General features: G+C 43.7%; 1 long non-coding RNA gene across 1 annotated transcript in view; it reads left to right on the top strand.

The window, feature by feature from the left end:
* Positions 1 to 19,288, top strand: part of LOC117094350 — a 35,527-nt gene that overhangs the window by 11,917 nt on the left and 4,322 nt on the right. Inside the window, exon 2 of the long non-coding RNA XR_004441520.1 lies at positions 2,230 to 2,455. This is a non-coding gene — a long non-coding RNA (uncharacterized LOC117094350). The remainder of the gene's footprint in view (positions 1 to 2,229; positions 2,456 to 19,288) is intronic.

The following is a 19,288-nucleotide window of genomic DNA, read 5'->3' as shown; positions in this document are numbered from 1 at the left end:
TAGCAGATAATGCTAAATGGATCCTCAAAAATACTATGCCAATTTATAGGCCCCAAACTAAAGCGTTTATTTCTTGTACTTTGGTGACCAACACTGGCTAGTATCAATTCTGATAAGCAAAAATGTCATCTTCATTCACATTCTTCTTATTTCTTAAGAAATTTCAACTTTTTGAGTGTTTTCTCTATTTTTATTTTTTATATCATTTGCTTAACTTGCTGAAGGGCCATTTTTTGATTTTAATTTCTTCCAACAATGATGCTATTTGGTTTATTAAATGTTTTATTCTCCCCTTCTACCATCATATTTCTGTTTAACAAATGACATACTTTTTTTTGTCTCTTTAAGAATAGAAAACCATCCCTTTATAAGATTTTCCTTTGTTCCATAAAGTACATCCCTTTCAGGTGAAGATTTTCTTCTTAGTTGTTGTAACAATGATCTTTTTATGTTTCACATACTTCTAGGTCCTTGCTCCTTGTTGTTCTCTGCTTGCCTCATTCTTGAAACATAGATGTTTTGCTTTATTGTTGTAGCTTAGGCGTATTGAAGGCCTGCTTGTTTTATTATGAAAATTACCAAACACCACAAAAGCATGTCTACAATGGCCCCATGCACCCATCACCCAGATTCCAAATATTATCAGGAAATTGCCGTAATTCGTTTATTTGTTTTCTTGTCTTCCTTCCTTCCCTCCCTCTTTCTCCGTTCCTCCCTTCCCTCTTTCCTTCCTCCTGTCCTTCCTTATTTCTGAAATATTGTAAAGCAAATTCTAGATACCAGATCATTTCATCCTGACCTTCTTCAGTATGCTTTGCTGTTTTAAAAAATGGGGATTTTCTTATATAATTATGATGCTATTAACACCTAACACAATTAACAATTCTTTGAAATAATCCAATACCCACTTCAAATGTCGCTAAGGGCTTCAAAAGTGACTTTTGTAAAGTTGGTTTGAAAGGTCCACTTTTAAAATGTATTATCACCTGCCTATTTGAGTATTGTGGGTTCTGTGTTGTGCTGGTCTAGGACTAGAAAAGAAATTAAATGGAGGGATGGTCCCTGCCCCCCAGTTCCAGCTAATCAGTTGTCCCATCTCTCTGTGTGCTGAGTACATTGCAGAATACTAGTAAAATTGGTACTAAGTACTTCGGGACAGTTCTTAGAATGAATATTTGATTTACCAGCTTCATTTACTAAGTGGTCTATCAAGCCTTTTCTGTTACAGCTGCCAGGAAGCCCCAGGAGAAGCCCAGCCACATGGCCAGTCTGGCACTTAAGCTGGTGATGTTAAAGGAGCTCTTTTTAAATTTATGTCATATCCACTTAAGAAATTTCTGAAGCCTGGAAAACATTTTCACTGTGGAAAAGGTTAAGAATAAAAAATCAGGCAGAGTAGCATTTTTCTAAGGGGAAAACAATTCAGTAGATCAAAGGGCAGATTATGCAAATTAGAGTAATGGATTTGTATTTTCCCCTGGTGATCACAGAAGGCTGTCTGCAGAGAAAAGTGACTATACATCTGAAAATATCTGGATTAAGGACTGACAGTGTCCGTGCAAGTAGAAAGGAATTATCTCCTGTAACCCCCAACCCAGCGAGGTCATTTGAAGATATCGCAGCTATCAAAACAGCTTTGCTACGGAGGAGAGCACTAGCTGGGACTTTCCATTTTTCAGAAGCATGAGCTATGCCCCTAGTTGAGAACTAACAGCTGAAACCAACTACAGTGAAGGCACCAGTGAAGACCAATTCCCAGACTAAGGGTTGAGAGCTCAAGACTCATTCTAGGCTCTGCCCCAACCCCCATTTTGGTTTCGAACACGTCCTTTAGATTCTTTCTAGGAGTGCATTCCTGGTGATTCTGTTTCCCACATGTGCTTCCATTGTCATCTAGCAGGTACGATGCCATCGTATCTGCAGAACAGAGGAACTATTTACCCATGGCAATACTTTTTATCCACAAAAGTGAGTCTTTGCCCTAATGGGACAAAGCATAAGCTTTTTTTGAGCAAGTCATAAGTTTTCTCCAAGTCCTGCCTCCCTTTTCTGAACAATAGGAATAGTAGTACCTACCTTCCACATTGTTCGGAATAATTAAATATTATTGGCTGCTTATTAACAATTCCTGCTTTCCTCATTATTTTGCTTTCATTTAACCTGTAGTACTCATAGCTCTTCTTCATTCTAAAAACAATCTCACAAATCATTTAATTTCCTTACATGCAGGTGCTCTGAAGTTCATTGTCTCTGTGGCTTATAGCAGGAGAAGCTGAACCCCCTGGCTGATGTCATGGAGGGGACTTTGTACATGTCCCTGATCCCACTTTACCAGCCTTGCAAAACCAGTGCCTATCTCAACGTCCACCTCACCTGACTTGGAAGTTTGAAGAACCTCTGTCCCCAAGCCTCTTCCGTGCCTTGCCCAGCACACATGGGACAGACAACTCCATTGGTAAGAACCGTCCCTTCTTAATTTGCTCCTCCCAGAGGTTTTAGACTGGGCTGGACCCAGAAATTGAGCTTAAGGGTAGCAGGCAGATGTCCCTCAAAGGTTAGAGAGGGGCGTCGATTGTAGTGTTGGTTCACAACTCTTCTGTCCCTCCCACACCATATGGCTTCCTTTGGGCAAGGTGTGCCTCCCTCCCTACTGAACTGGGCTTGGCCACATGACTTGCTGTAACGCATGAAACGTGGGCAGGGGTGACTGTGTGTCCACCCTAAACAGCTGCTTTAGGAGGTCTGTGTGGTGACATTGGCTCTCTTGTGCCTTGCAGTTCCCCTGCTGGTTAGTATCCAAAATTCTCATGTTGAGGAGTTCCCTGCCTTGGTTCAGGTGATAGCTGCCCCTTACACAATGATCTGACCCAAATTCAGCACCAACCCTCCTTTTATCACGCCTCTTGGCGTGGGTAGGCCCCACTATGCCACCTCTGGGGCCATCTGCTGCTTGTAACACAAGCCTGAGGCCACCTGCCAAAGCCCTTTCCCTTCCTGTCTCATCTCTGAGGCTGTAAGTGACCTCATGACTTGAGACAAGGCCTTAGATACAATTGCTTTCCCAAAGTCCATGACATTTCAACATGCATTGCATCCTTGCAATGGGCCACTCCTTCCCTGGCCACTGTTAAATGGCAGACCCTCCTTGCAGGGAGCATTCAGTTGTGTGGTGAGTGCCTTTGCCTTTGGAGGTGGGTGCTCTTGAGCAGAAGAGTCTGGTTGTCAGGAGCTGGTCCTGGGAGGTTGGGGCAAGGAGGCAAGGATGACCCTCAAGACACATGGCCACTTCTCTGGTCTGTGTTGAGCTGGCTCCAAGGAGCTCCAGGGGGTCCCTCTAATTCCTGCTCACTTGCCCAGCCCTGATTTTAACACAGCCCTTTCAGAAGTACCAGGCTTCTGATCCTGTTTTTCTGGCATTGAAACAGGAAAGAGGAGTAGGCAGTAGAAGGTGCTAATAGCAGTGGTCCCCAGCCTTTTTGATACCAGTGACTGATTTCATGGAAGACAATTTTTTCCACAGACCAGGGAGGTAGGAGGGGGGATAGTTTTGTGGTTTGGAGGTGATTCAAGCCCATTATATTTGTTGTGCATTTTATTTCTGTAATTATTACATTGCAATTTATAATGAAATAATTATACAATTCACCATAATGTAGAATCAGTGGGAGCCCTGAGCTTGTTTCCCTGCAACTAGACAGTCCCATCTAGGGGTGGTGGGAGACAGTGACAGATCATCAGGCATTAGATTCTTATAAAGAGCATGCAACCTAGATCCCTTGCATGCACAGTTGACCACAGTGTTGGCACTTTTATGAGAATCTAATGCCATCTGCCATTGATCTGATAGGAGGCAGAGCTCAAGCAGTCATTCGAGCAATGGGGGTGGGTGGCTGTAAATACAGATGAAGCTTTACTCACTTGTCCACAGCTCATCTCCTGCTGTGTGGTACTGGTCTGGGGCCTGGGGCTTGAGGACCCCTGTGCTACAGCATAGAACGCCCATGCTGATGCCAAACCACCCAGGTTCAAGGCTACCTCCTCCCCTCACTAAGTGGGTGACCTTGGAAAATGCATGTATCTTCTCTCTGCTCAGTTTTCTCAAGACTTCAGCAGGAATCATGACTAGAGGTAGAGTGAGCACGTGTTTGGGTTGCCCAGGACTATCCTACATAAACCTCGTACACTCTCGAGTATAGCAGGAGCTGTCAGGAGTCTGTTACACAGCAGAGCTGAAGCCCCTGAAACTTCACCTGGCACACAGGAAAGGCTATGTTCCTTGCTCAATACTTTCATCATGGAGCTATCAGAGGAGAGGCTGTCCAGGGGAGGATGCACGTCCCCCATGGAGACTGGAAGGAGTGCTGCTGTTTCCCCCAGCTGCTATTGTGAGGTGCATCCATTACTTCCTGCATAAATCCACATTAAGGGAGTTTTCATTGGGTCTGTGCTTGGAGGTAAGTGGGCAGAAGAGGAACAGATTATTCAGGGCGTGAGAAGGCAGACTGAGGAGGCTGGGTATCAGGGAGCTTGAGCGGACAAAGAGGCAAGAAGAGAGACAGGCAGATGAGCAGGGCAAGGTGACATACTTTTGTTGGAAATGCCATTGGCTGCCAATGGAAAAGCAGACGAAATGAAAGCCACCCCAAGCTTGCTTTAGAGCTCCACTTCTTTGGTTTGCAAATGTAAAAATTGCCCAACAGGAACTTGTCTCTAAATTGGTGCTTGGTCCTGCTTGGTCCCCAGCCATGAAATAGGACCCATGAAGCATGAGGATAATATTCTTTCTCAGCCCAGCCAAGCTCACCCTGGGGTAGCAGGGAGGTCAAGGACCACGGGGAAGGTTTCATCCTGTTGAGTTCACCTGTGAGGCAGCTGACCGGGCAAGGGCTTTAGGGACTCTGGGAAGCATAATCCTGTAATTGGGTTGATAGTTCAAGGACACAGGTGCATCTTTTCTCCCCAAAGGATTGAGTTTAGTTGGAGAGATGCGGCAAATCGGAAAATGAGATTTATGCTTTGTTAGTAAGATTAGTCATTGTTCACCTGGGCAACAGGTCATGAAGATCAAAAACACATGCTCCAGGGTGGAAGGGGGGAGTCCAGACTCCTCACCATCGATTACCAATTAATATTGACAGAACTCTCACCGTGGGGTGGGAGGCAGGTGTAACCAGGGCTTTCTCTAAAATAACACTTTAGTGAGGAAGGGACAGAAGAGTTCAAATATATCTCAAAATGATCTGTAGCTAGTAATAATAATGATACTAATATTTTAATCCTGCAAAGGAAAGATAAAATCTGAGTATCACATAACAATGAAGAAGTTGGGTCCACACATGGGAAAAATGCTGCAAAAATAAAGGAAACTAAAATTTAAAAGCCTGGTTGATCAGCCTAACCCTGTGGCCAGGTTCCTAGACTATTCTTTTTTCTCCCGAAATACTTGTGTTGTTTGCATCACTGTGACAATAGAATAAGAATGTGCCACCTTGAGGTGAATGAACTCAAAGTCATCTTCACTCTCTGCTCAGTAAGGGGAAAGGCATCCACTGGGGAGTCGGAGGCTCGATGGAGAGGCTGGGCATTGTCTCGGGTTGAATCCTGACACTGAGGCTCCGGGCAAATTGCTTGCCTCTATGAGGCCTGACTTCCTAATCCCTAAGAAAGTCCCGTGAAGCCTGCCTTGAAGGGTCTTCTGAAGATGACCCAACAGGAAGCTGAGCCACAGCAGGGCTCATCCCACGCTAGGTCCTTCTTCTCCCGCCTCTGCCTGCATTTTCTGTGTGTGAAGGAAGAACTTATGGGGGAGGGGTTAGTACAAGATCCAGACTCATGGTCTATATGATTTTAGCAAAAACCCCCAAAGAATTTCCCAAGACACATATAGAATTGGAATTAAAAACATATAGGCGCCAAATGTGTCTATTGTTGGCTATTTATTTAATAATACAATTATGAACTAAGTTAAAAAGAAGAAAATTAGTCATGTCTTTGATTCTGTCTTGTAGTCAACATTTTTCAATACCCAAGAAAACTTTTTTGGTGGTTACCTGCCAAGAGTTGATGTGTGGTTTTCAACATTCTCCATACTAAACAAGGCCATTTGGGAACTAAAAAAAAAAAAATACAAGTCATTGCCACATGCAATTTTGTCGTTGTCATCCTTTTAACAGTTTTCTTTATGAAAATAAACATTATTCGTGGTCTTGTCCGCACTTGAAACTATTAAGTAAATATATACTATACACATGTCTCTCACAGAGCTTTCAGGTTCTACCTAGTAGGAACCATCCCCCACCACTTCAGCCCTGGCAGAAGTTTAGGTTGACGCTAACTAAGGGGCCTAATTCATAGATTTTGTTAAAGAGTCACTGCCTTATTCAATGTCTTCACAAAACACACAGTGACGGCACAGAAGCACACCACCACTGTAAAAACCTCTTGATCTTCCCTTTGACCCTTCCCTTCCTTTCCCTTCCATTAAACCTTTCTTGAAGCTAATATGGAAGAGGGAGCCTTGAAAAGCCTTTCAACTTACCCAATAGATGGTGGAAGTATGCAACACATTTCCGGGAGAAGTTCTACATTGTGAAGTTATTATATCATGTATCTTGCTTAATTCAGGTGTAACTATAGCAACTGCCTATAATTGGAGATCAGTGAAGAGTAATCTCTCATGAAAATTGGTTTTGCCTTAGGCCACTTTAATTAAAGTATAAATATTTTGGGGAAGGAACCAGTTAGTTTTTTTTAAAGGGGAGAGTAACGAGGAGAAATTGTGTGTGTGTGCGCGCACGCGCGCACGCGCACCCATCTTCTCTTTTCTGTCATGGGTCACAAAGCTGGGAAAACTATCAACATAAAACAAAAATGTCTTTGTAAAAGAAACATTTAATAACATTCATTTTTAAATGCATGGTTTAAACACATAATACATTTGTTTTCCTCTATATGCATGAACTCTAACTATTACAACAAGTGATACCTGTTTGGAGAGTGAAGTAAAACTCCCATTACTACTGAGGATTGGCAGGCAGTGTGGATTCTTCCAGGGGGAGGCCTGATTGGGTAACAGACGCCAGCATCATTGTGGATACCAATGGTGTTCCAATCCTCTACCGCCAGCAATTAGCTGCATAATCTTGAGCAAGTTGCCCAACTCTGAACCGAGGTGTCCTCATCCATAAAAGGGAAGTAATACCACCAGCTTCATAGGGTTGTTTGTGGATTGAAGATAATGAGTGAAAAGGACTTGGCACGGGATAAAGCCAACACATGTTGGGTTTTAATATCATCGCTAGACGTTTCATCAGCGAGGCAGAGCTGACGGGATGCTCAGGATGGATTGGTTGGAGACTTGGGTCCTGAGACTCACTCTTCCAGGAACCAGCAAGGAAATCTCTTCCCCTGTCTGTGCTCCAGCTCCCTCACTTACAGTCTCAGGAGATCCGACTAGATTTCATTTAAAATGCATCCAATTCCCCAGTCCTGTGCTTCCAATTCAGCCTCCACTAAATACTCCTTGCCATTGTCTCATTTACTTTTCGGAAGGGCCCAATAAAGTGGAGATCAGCGAATCTATTTGTCCCAGGCAAGGACACTGGGGTTCACAGAGGGTCTCAGAGCCAGCTGGCGAGGAGCTGAGTGTTGGTCCTACCGACTCACACCTTTCTGATCCTCCTGAGTTCAGAGTAAGTGCAAGGAGATTCAATCAGAGGCACACTGTATACCTCATCAAGCTGAGGCCACGCCCCAGAGTCCAGATGGGTCCCTGAGCTCAGAGCCCATTGATCAGCTTCTCCCACGGGATCTCCTTTGCCCTGTGTTCACCAAGCGGTCGTCTGAGTGTCCTCTCAGCAGCCGGCTGTTAAGTAGCCTGGAAATGACAGCCTGGACACTGATGTAAGGTTATAATTCCCAAGCTTCCCGCTGGAGCTGTGAATGATGACCCTGTGAATACATTTACCAGTATTTGTGTGGAGGAATTCGGATTCATTTCAGATTTTTTTTTAAAAGTCAAAATACTGTGTAAAAAGAAAACACATGCCCCTTCAACCCCCAACATAATTGAACGTTTAAAGGGCCTGGGTGGTTCCATTTATTAGAATCACATGGGGAGAATGTATTGCATCTGTTAAATGTATGATTCTCTTAAATGGATAATTCTATTAAAAGAAGGGGAGGAAAATCTTTCTCACGAAACTTCTAATTTAAGTTCAACAATTCCGTAATATTTAGTGAGAATGTAGAGTGCATAGGGAAAATTAAGGCAAATTATTGCCACAGATTTTACACCACAGATTTGAGGAGTGGGTTGGGTGCCCCATTGCCTATGATGGTGCCAGCTTTGCCTGTCGCCCAGGCAACCCTGGGAATGCACAGAGTGACCTGGGGCTTGGAGGGGCACATCACTTCAGGGTCTTGGGGAAAACTAGCAAGCAAACAGGCTTTTCTTGAAGGATGGGCAAAACTTACAGGGTGAAGAAATGAGAGGATGGCCTTTAAGGCCATGGCCATAACACGGAGTTCAAGGCTTTTAGCCCTCAGGTGGACGGGGTCTGGTAAAGTGAACTGACAAGCTGGCTTGCTGGGTTCTTCGGGGAACAGACTTAGACCCAGGAACATGTCAGTGATGACATCTGAGAAGGAAAAAGAGATGGCACAGAGCTCCCCTGCCCCCACAAAGGGCTTCCCATTGATGGAGGCCCACACTGGTAGACAGGGCTAGGCCCTTTTACCGCAACTCCCCACCCCAGTCCCAGCCTACACAATCTGGGACCTCCCTGAAAAGAGTAGGACCTGGATTCGAAAGCTGAGAGTGGACTCTGAAGGAGCTGACAGGTGGAGGCTCCAGGCGACCACCTCCGGTTGAAGGCAGCGCTGAGTGACACCTCTGTGGCAGCCACAGTGAGATCCACCAGTGACAGGAGTGAAGGCTTATCGAGGGCAGGGTATGTCTGCTGCTGAGCACGTTTCCTTCATTATTTCATTCAACCCTCAGGGGAGCAGTAAGGGAAGTGCTATTAGGATGATTCCCATTTTCCAGGTGAGGGACATGGCTCAGGAAGGTAAGGTGAACTCAGAACCAAGAGGCTGGCATGCAGCAGGAGCAGTAGCAACCCCAGCCCTCCACATGCAGAGCTGGTGGTCTTAAGAGGATGCAGGTGCCAGGAGAGGCAGACCAGGGCCAAGCCACTGAGGCAGGAGACTTGGTCAGAGGGCTGTGACAGCCCAGCCCAGAGCAGGGGCAGGGTCAGCTAAAGAAGAAAGGATGGTTTTGAAAAAGCTTCCAAGGGCAAACTTGCATGGTGTTGTCCCCACACAGATGCATTGGGTTAGAAAGATGTAACTGGAGGATGCTGAGATGACAGGCATGCTAAGCTTTGACACCGCTCCTTTCACCCATTTCAGCAGCCTGTATGAAAAGACATCACCACATCTAGATTCCTCATTTTCTTGAATTGTTTGTTTGTTTGTTTGTTTTGTTTTGAGACAGTCTCACTCTGTCGCACAGGCTGGAGTGCAGTGGTGTGATCTCGGTTCACTGCAACCTCCGCCTTCCAGGTTCAAGAGATTCTTCTGCCTCCGTCTCCCAAGTACCTGGGATCACAAGCGCCCACCACTACGCCTGGCTAATGTTTGTATTTGTAGTAGAGACGGGGGTCTCACCATGTTGACCAGGCTGGTCTCAAACTCCTGACCTCAGGTGATCCACCCGCCTCAGCCTCCCAAAGTGCTGGGATTACAGGTGTGAGCCACCGTGCTTGGCCATAATCTGCTTAAATTCTATTCACAACACTTCTATTTTACTTATTTAACTTACTGAATAGGTCATACATTCACAAGTTTCTAAGGGCAAAAGTATACAGGTATATATACAGAAAAAAAAAAAATCTCCCTTTTCTCTGATTCCATCAAATTAGTTCCTGCTGTGCACTATACCCAAGCATCTATCCAGTGTTATCAAACATTTTTGATGTTTTCTTCTAGAGCTTTTAAATGTACATGGAAGCAAAGATGAAAAACATAGCCATCCTTTTGCCCACAAGTTAAAGCATTCTACATATGTAACTCTAATTTTTCCATGTTAGTACATACAGGCCTATCTCATACTTTTAAGCAGCACCATCTATTCCACAGATTGGATGTCATACATTTGACTTATCTATTGATGAATATGTACTTGGGTTTTTTTTTGTTTTTTTGCTATTAAGTATACTACCACTATTGTGCAGCACACCAACACGGCACATGTACACCTACGTAACAAACCTGCACGTTGTGCACATGTACCCTACAACTTAAAGTATAATTTAAAAATAAAAATAAAGTATGAGCTACAAAAAAAAGAGAGAATACTACCACTATAAAAAACTTATTCTTGGCCAAGCATAGTGGCTCACGCCTGTAATCCCAGCACTTCGGGAGGCCAGGGCGGGAGGATCACTTATCATTTGAGCCCAGGAGTTTGAGACCACCCTGGGCAACATGGCAAAACCACATATCTACAAAAAATACAAAAATTAGCTGGACTCAGTGGCTCTTGCCTGTAGTCCCAGCTACTCAGGAGATTGAGGTGGGAGAATCACCTCAGCCTAGGAAGTTGAAGCTGCAGTGAGCTGTGATCATGTCACTGCACTCTTGCCTGGGTGATGGGAGTGAGACCTTGTCTCAAAAAAAAAAAAAAAATTGTTTATTTGAAAAGTTTTAGTTTGCCGTCTATCTGTGGTGATACCGTCTTTCTAATTCCAAATGTTATATGTTTTAATTTGTTTCTTTTTTTCCCTTGGTGACATTTCCCCAAAACAACTCTATTTTGTTAACCTTTTCAAAAAACTGGATCTTCTATTTATTATTTCTATGTATTTTATTTCTAACTTATTGTGTTCTTCTATCATGATTAATACCTGCTTTTGCTTATTTTTGTTTTTATGTACTTCTTGAGTTGAATATTTCTCGTTAATCCTTAAAAATATTTCTTCTCTAATAGTAAAGGCTTTTAAAGTTTTGGATTTGAATTGACAACATTATTTATAGTTTTGATTTGTATGTTTGATTTGTATTTTTCTCATTATTATTAATTTTCAACCCATTTGTAAATTTACTTTAACAATAAATTGATTTACTTTTTGACTCAAAACTGTTTTGAAAGAGTGCTTTCAAAATGGCGCAGTATACTTATAATTTATGTTTCATTATTTGTTTGCAGCCTATTTTTAGATTTAATACAAATGATTAAATAATGAGATGTGTAATTTCTACTTTGAGGTAAGTAATCAAGTTTTCCTTTAGCCTACATATAGCCAAATTTTATAAATATTCCCTGGTTATTTGAGGGGGATAAACCTCTATTAGTATCTGTTAGTAGGGTACAAAATTCCTTGTATCTATTAAAATAAACATGTTAATTGCAGCGTTCATATCCTTTTTTCTTTCTTTCTTGTTTCTGTCAAATTCTGAATCGGTGCATTAATGTCTTGCATTGTTACTGTGTCTTGATAATTTCTCCTAGCAATTCTAACAATTTGCAGTTATACATATTTCAGTGTTATGTTGTTTGTGCATCAAAAGGTTTATGACTTAACTTACAGCATAGCATTTCTATGGAGTGTAAAAATAAGGGCTAAAGAGCTGCATTTGCTTTTTCTTATTTCTAGAACAGGCCAGGGCACAACCTCTGACTCTCATGTAATCTCTTTAACCATCAAATTTGACCGAACTACACATGGTGCCCAGATATCAATTTGCTCAGTAATTTCACTGATGACTCAGAAACTCAGCCAATGTCTTTTCCTGAATGTAATCCAGTCCTTTCATGGAGCCCATTAACTCTTCCAAGAGATTGGTTTACATTTTTTTAAATAACAGGGTCACCATAACAACATAAGCATGGTCTAATTTGTACCCAGACATGAGTTTCTACTCTTGGCAAGATTTGCCCTTTTTCTTCCAAAAAAGTTTACTGTAAAGATTAAAAACTCAACTGCAGTTGGGATAGTTTCTGAAGAGGTCAAGTCAAATTGCAAAATAAACATTTTGCCTTGCTACACAAAGTTTTGTCCAGCACAGTAGGAAAGAAATTTAAACACGTTTCAATTTGGAGAGGTAATTAAAGGGATTTTTTTCCCTTTTGATATCACTTTTCCAGCAAAACCTTTTTTAAAGTATCTTTATACATACACTTTCACGCACTTGAGCTACCATTCCATAGCCACAAACTCCTGGAAGTGGAATTCTCCTATGAAAGGATGAGAAACTTAAAATGTTGATGTATAATTTTAAGAGGGCTGGATACAGTGGCTCACGCCTGTAATCCCAGCACTTTAGGAGGCCGAGGCAGGCAGATCATGAGGTCGGGAGATCGAGATCATCCTGGCTAACACGGTGAAACCCTGTCTGTACTAAAAAATACAAAAAATTAGCCGGGTGTAGTGGCGGGCACCTGTAGTCCCAGCTACTCAGGAGGCTGAGGCAGAAGGATGGCGTGAACCCGGGAGGTGGAGCTTGCAGTGAGCTCAGATCATGCCACTGCGCTCCAGCCTGGACAACAGAGCGAGACTCTGTCTCAAAGAAAAAAAAAAAATTTAAAAGGATCTTTGAAACACTTATCTCAGTCTACACATTTAGTGTGCAACTGTATCTATCTCCCCCTACCCTCACTACACCAGACAACCTCAATTTCATGTTTCCAATTTGGCAGAAAAAATATTTCCCCACTTTAATTGCATTTCTTTCATTGATAGTAAGTTTAAACATTTTCCTAAATTTAATAGACATTTGTATTTCCTCCATTAATTGCTTGTTCATACTCATTGCCCATTTTTCTCTTGGGTTTTCTTTCTTATTTACCTTTAAGAGCTGTGTGTAGAAATATTAATCTTTTGTCATATTGATGATATTTTAAAAACATTCTATATTCCATCCTTGTGCATGTATGATCTTGGCTGAGTTTCTTCCCAATCATCTCAGTATAAAGACACTGCAAAGTAGGTTGGTATTGTTCTTCTCATTTACACTTGATAAGAAGAGAACTCGAAGTTAAGTGGATGCAAATGGACTTAAAAACCAGTATTATATTCTGAAGTTCCATTCATTTGTCATCGTCAGTCCCCTAAGGGCTTGCTGCACACGTTTTCAGGATACCTGTGGTTGCTGTTAGTATGGTCCATACAGTTCTAACATACGAAATGAAAATTTCATTTCATAAATGAAAGTTCAACCAACTTTCATTTCATTTCATTTCAGAGAAATCTACTGTCCCCCAAACCCATAACAACCCTTATCCTAATCTAGGACCAACTTAGTTTAAGGTCCTGCCTCCTTAAATTCATGGAGTGTCAGTTTTCAAGTATACCCATCTATGTTCAATCTTAAAGGAAAATCTATTATTTTGTTTTGATTTGGTTTGCATTCGAGAAACCAGAGAACACTGAGTTCTGTGGATGGAGACGAGACGGTCCTGCGGCAAGTCTGCCTTCCTTTTGGTATTTGCCATGAACACTGGGGAGCTCTGATCATAATCACAGAAATTTCACTGCAAATTTCCCTCCAGAGAATGAGGTTGACCAGAATCGCATATCATGTTATTAACAGTCTCTAGCTGATGCCAGCCTGCTGAACTGTTTCAGAGAGGAACCAGGAAAAGCTGAAACACTGTAGTGTCTTGTTTCCCTGCCACAGCATAAAACCAACATCTCTCTTTTAGAACCACTACTCTTCGGTGAGTAGACATTTGTGGACAGGGGGCAAACTGCCTAGCCCGATCATAAAAGCCACTGCCAGTAAGCTAGTATAATTACAGGGTGGCAGAATCGTCTAACACAGCAGCATGCCTAGGCCACGGACGGTCTTTGTTCCAGTGCTGTGTCTGTGGCCATCCCTGTTCAGGCTCCAGCTGTAGGTGGGTTTGGACTGTTCACCGCGAGCAATTTCTAGACCACTGAAGTTCTTGTTTACTTTTTATTTGTTTCACTCTGGGCTTTAGAGTCTCTCGAAAGTGGCCACAGTCCAGCAAGGTCAACTTTGGGCAACTCAAATTTCTGTACAGTGAATGCCTTGAGTGCAGGGAGGAACTGCTCCCTAACACAGTGGGTGCCCGAGAAGGGTTTGTTGAATTCAGCCGACTCAGCATAAGGTTTTCTTAAGAAGTAACAACATCAATTCATGAGTTAGAGAGGAGTACGGGGACCAGGGCAGAGATGGAGGAGTAAAGCATGCGAATCTACAGTCAGAGCACTGGCTCGAGACACTGACTATCCTCACAGTGCAATCTTGGGCAAGACGCCTCCACTTCACTCTGTATCCCAGTTTCTTCATCGGTAACAGAACCCATACTGCATGGTACTGTGAGGATTAAACTGAATAACACATTCAGGGCCTTACTGTGCCTAGAAAAACCAAAGAAATCAGCTGCTGTCATCACTGTCAGTTCAGTGCCCTCCCCCTCGCTGGGGTGCATCGCCTACTGAGTCAGCCCAGCCATGTCAGGTGCTCCACCTGCTTCTGCCTTCCTGCTCCTCTGCTGGCCCAGCTCCCTTCAGCTCTAGTTTCAGGGGTGATCAGACCACCTCTGTGTGTTGCTTATGATTCAATGATAAATACTGTTTGTGAATTCAAATTATGCAAATTTGAAATTATATCTATTTTTAAATTAATACAACTTAACTATATGCAAATATTTGGAATAATACAACGCCTTAAAGTCCAAACGTCAATAATCACCTAATTTCAAGGCTGGTGAGCTGCAGGACTTTGAAATCACATCTTTGCCATTGTGGCAAGGTGGTGCTGTGTGAGCTGGTGGACAGCCGTGCATGGATTCCTCTGCCCAGGTCACTCTTGGATCAGGCAGATTTGAATTATTCCACAGCTCAGGAGTGCATCCTTTTCACAGAGTCTTCTTCCCAATGTGTGTCACAACAGCTACTCCTAGCAATGCTTCTATTCCTGCCACCAAGGCTATTTGGTACAGTTCAACAAACTCACTGAACAACTACTTTGCACCAGGTACTCTCCTAGTTGCTAGAGATGCAATAAGAAGTGAGACACATTCCCCTGAGGAGCATATGCTCCAAGGCCGAGAACAGCCCATAAATACATGCCAATGTAATGCGACAAGTGATAGCAGGAAGCCTGCAAGTGGGTGTGCAGAGGCTGGCCCAGAGGGCTGCAAATGCTTCCTGGAGAAAATAACCCAAGATTTTAAGGACCAAAAGGGATTAGCCAGGTGAAAAGCAGGGGAGAAGAGGGAGAGGTGAGAAAAGAATTCAAGGCAGGTCTGATGAAAACACAAACATTTTCCTATTCTTAGACTCAACACAGAATACTTACTCTGTGGTCACCAAAAGGCACTGTAGGGATTTGTCCCCACCAGCAACCCATTGTCCAGCAGACACCAGCTGGGTGTCCTCTAATCCAATTCAGTTCTGACATGATCTACCTGGAGACAGCATCAGGTCCCACAGGTGGAGGGCTCAGTCTCACAAGACTGACCCCCACTTCAGATGCCAACCACGGGTAGTAGGTTGTCACCTGTGCTTCGGACTGACAAGGTATAAACTGGGGGTTTCCACGACACCCTCCTCAGGTTCAGTTAATCTGCTAGAGTGCTCCACAGGTCTCAGGGAAACACCTTCCTTATGTTTATGCATTTAGTATAAAGGGTATTACAAAGAGCACAGATGAACCGTCGGATGGAAGAAGTTGGCATGGCAGTGTGTGAGAGAGGGCAGGGAGTTTCCAAGGCACCTCCCTCCAGGCGCCTTCCCACGTTCAGCTATACAGAAGCTCACTGAACCCAGTTTTGGGTCTATATGTAGACTTTGTTACGCAGGCATGATGGATTAAATCATCAGCCATTGGTGATCAACTCAACCTCAGTCCCTCACCTCTCCCCAGATGCCAGGGGTAAGGGAGCAGGTTTGAAAGCTCCAATCCTCTAATTGCATGGTGATTCCCCTCACAGGGAGCCCCCCAATCCTGACACTGTCCAGGAGCCCATCAAGGACACTTCATTAGGACAAAAGATGCTTCTGTCACTCAGGAAATTCCAAAGGATTAGGGGCTCTGTGTCAGGAACCAGGGTAAAAGCCAAACATTAGAACAAAAGATTCTCCTGGTGCCCCCATCGACAAGGGTTTTAGGAACTCTGTCAGGAACAGACAAAGTGACAGGTTCTCCCTCTGTGGCCCAGGCTGGAGTGCAGTGGTGCAGCTGCAGCTCACTGCAGCCTCAACCTCCCAGGGCTCAGGTGATCCTCTCACCTCAGCCTCCCGAGTAGCTGGGACTACAGGCACACTCCACCACGCCCAGCTGATTTTTGTATTTGTTGTAGAGACAGGGTTTCACCATATTGTCCAGGCTGGCCATGTCAAGGGCACCTTGTCCTTGGGCAGCTAAAGCTCTTCCCAAAGTGAATCTCTTCATTGGCCAAACCAGGCATCCTCAAGTTGCTTTCAGCCCTCTCCTGTTAAGCTTGAACAGCCTCTGTACTCAGGAGCTCTGGTGGATGGTGCCCCCAACCCCTCAGGCTCCTACCCCAACTCACAAGTCCTTCAGCCATGGCTGGAAAGACTCTAACCTTCTCATCCCTGGAGTTTCCTGTCTCCTGGCTGACAGATCTCAGTGAAGCCTCCTTGCTTCTCACTGCGTTTGTGAAGAACATGCTGGGAAGAACCTTCTGTCCCATCTCAGTGCAAATCACTGTTTTCAGCACTGGCAAAGCCCTCCCTCCAAAATCCACACTGACCTCTGCTGTCCTTTTCTGTTTTCCTCTTGCAAACTCAGTAAATTAAGTATATTTTCAGCTCCCACTATATGAGCTGAAATACTGCCTTCCAAGGTCCAACTTTTTTGGTTTTTTTGTTTGCTTGTTTTAAGATGTTTAGCCCTCTCTTTCCTCTTACATGTAGCGTCATCTTAAGAAAATATACCTAAAAGCACAAATCGCAGCTGCTGCGTTCTGTCCCACAGTGTGTCCCTGAGTGAGAGTTTCATCTGCTGGTCCTGGCTACCCAGGACTCACGTGAGCTCTTCCAGCGTCATGCAGCTTTCTTGAACTTCAGGATTCCCCACTGCAAAATAAAGATTGCAACCCTATGTCACAGAATTCATTTCAAGATAACATCCATAAAGCATGTAGCATAGTGCTTGCCACATAGCATAAGCAATGAGAATTGTGATGATTATAAATGATATTATTATTTTTGCATCTTTAAAAAATATGAGGCCAGGCACAGTGGTTCATGCCTTTAATCCCAGCACTTTCGGAGGCTGAAGTGGGTGGTTTGCTTGAGCCCAGGAGTTTGAGACCAGTTCGGGAAACATAGTGAAACCTCAACTCCACAGAAAAATACAAAAATTAGCCAGGCGTGAGTGTGCATGCCTGTAGCCCAGTTATTCAGCAGGCTGAGGTGGGAGGATCACCTGAACCCAGGGAGGTCAAGGCTGCAGTGAGCTGTGATTGTACCACTGCACTCCAGCCTGGGCAACAGAGTGAGGCTCTGTCTCAAAATAAATAAATACATAAAAATTAAAAAATATGAAATGTTTCTATTTACAACCTCTTCTTTTTTATACGGTGCAGATAATTTTTTGCAAGGTTCTGAAGACTCATTAAAAGAGTCACAGTGATGCTGGTCAATATGGGACTCCCTTTTCTCACCATGAGAAGTCCAGTTTGACTATCTCGGTTACCACCCAGTGTTGAACATTCTCACTGTCGCCTATTTGAAATGGAAAGCACTGTACTTTATTTTTAGCATTTATATTTGTAGGTTGTACTAGAAGACCCCCGTAGGCATTTCTGGCCCTGAGTCCTCATTGGGGACAACCAGCAGATCCCACTGGTTCTGGGCTTGCATTTAATATGACATCCCCACAAGCCAACTGCAGGTGACAATCAATGTACTCCTTCGGGAAGTTTATCGGTGCTTTCAGATTAGTAAAACAAAGCCATTTCCTATTTGTTTTAGAGTGTTTACATTTACATATACAATTTCCATCAGTCTCTGAAATTAACAGCACAGATTTGCTCTCAAGGAAACTGAGGTGAGGAGAGAGACGTGTGCAGGGCCACGAAGCTGGGAAGGAAGGATTGAGGTGAGGTGGTTTCTGCTCTCCCACACTCTAGCAAGGTGTTGTCAGTGTGATGCTGTGGTTGACAGCAGGTGAAGGTGGTCGCTGCTGTACCTGACTCGATCCCCTGGCAGTATCTCTGGGTGGCTCTGGGGTTGGACACTGGACCCAATCTAGACCAGTTTCCATCTCAGGAGTATGAAGTGAAATTCCATGTGGGCAACCAGCAGGCAGCTGGCAATGTGCCTTGCAGAGCTGAGGGCGAGTGTCTGTGCCCTATCCAGGTGCCCAAGGAAGCAAAGGAAGGCTGTCTACGAAGAGAAAGCAAATGAGGCCGATGGCCCAGAGAAGAGCCATGGCGAGTCCTCTAAGCCTTCCTCATCCTGTATCCAACTCACTCCCATTCTTGGCTCCTGGAGATACTCCAGAACCCATATGTCGTATAACCCCACTTTTTCCTTAATCTATTTGATTTACTTCTAATCCTTATAACTTAAGAACCTTCTACTTTTTCCTTAGTCGACTTAGCCTTCATTTCTGTTGCTCATAATTTAAGAATCTTGACAAAGACTACGAGTTCCACATGACTTGCATGCCCAAACCTCAAATTCAATGAAGATTTTTTATTTTTATTTATTTATTACTATTATTATTTTGAGACAGAGTCTCGCTCTGTTGCCCAGGCTGGAGTGCACTGGTGCCATCTCTGCTCACTCCAACCTCTGCCTCCCGGGTTCAAGCAATTCTCTTGCCTCAGCCACCCAAGTAGCTGGGATTACAGGCACCCACCATCATGCCCAGCTAATTTTTGTATTTTTTGGTAGAGAAGAGGTTTCATCATGTTAGCCAGGTTGATCTCGAACTACTTGACCTCAAGTGATCCACCTGCCTTGGCTTCCCAAAGTGCTGGGATTATAGGCGTGAGCCACTGCGCCCAGCCTATGAAGACTTCAAATATCCGTTTGGAGATGAGGAACATTTGAGGATACAACAAACAGTCCAGGCTTAGCTGATTCCATTGCTGCAAAGAATTTTCCACAGCAAGAATTACAAAACTAATCATTTCCTTTTCCCTGTGGCACAAAAGTGCAGATACCTAACATTTAGTAAATGATCATTAAGAAAGAAAAATGGGCTCTCAGATGGCACTGCCTCTGGCATATACAAGAAAACAAACAAAACCAGATTTTATGAGTGAAGCAAAGCTTTAATT

Source organism: Trachypithecus francoisi, unplaced genomic scaffold, assembly GCF_009764315.1.
Source record: "Trachypithecus francoisi isolate TF-2019V2 unplaced genomic scaffold, Tfra_2.0 Lachesis_group13, whole genome shotgun sequence".
In the NCBI taxonomy this organism is placed as follows: Eukaryota; Metazoa; Chordata; class Mammalia; order Primates; family Cercopithecidae; genus Trachypithecus; species Trachypithecus francoisi.
Note: the sequence above shows the minus strand (reverse complement) of the source record. Positions and strands in the feature narration are given on the sequence as shown.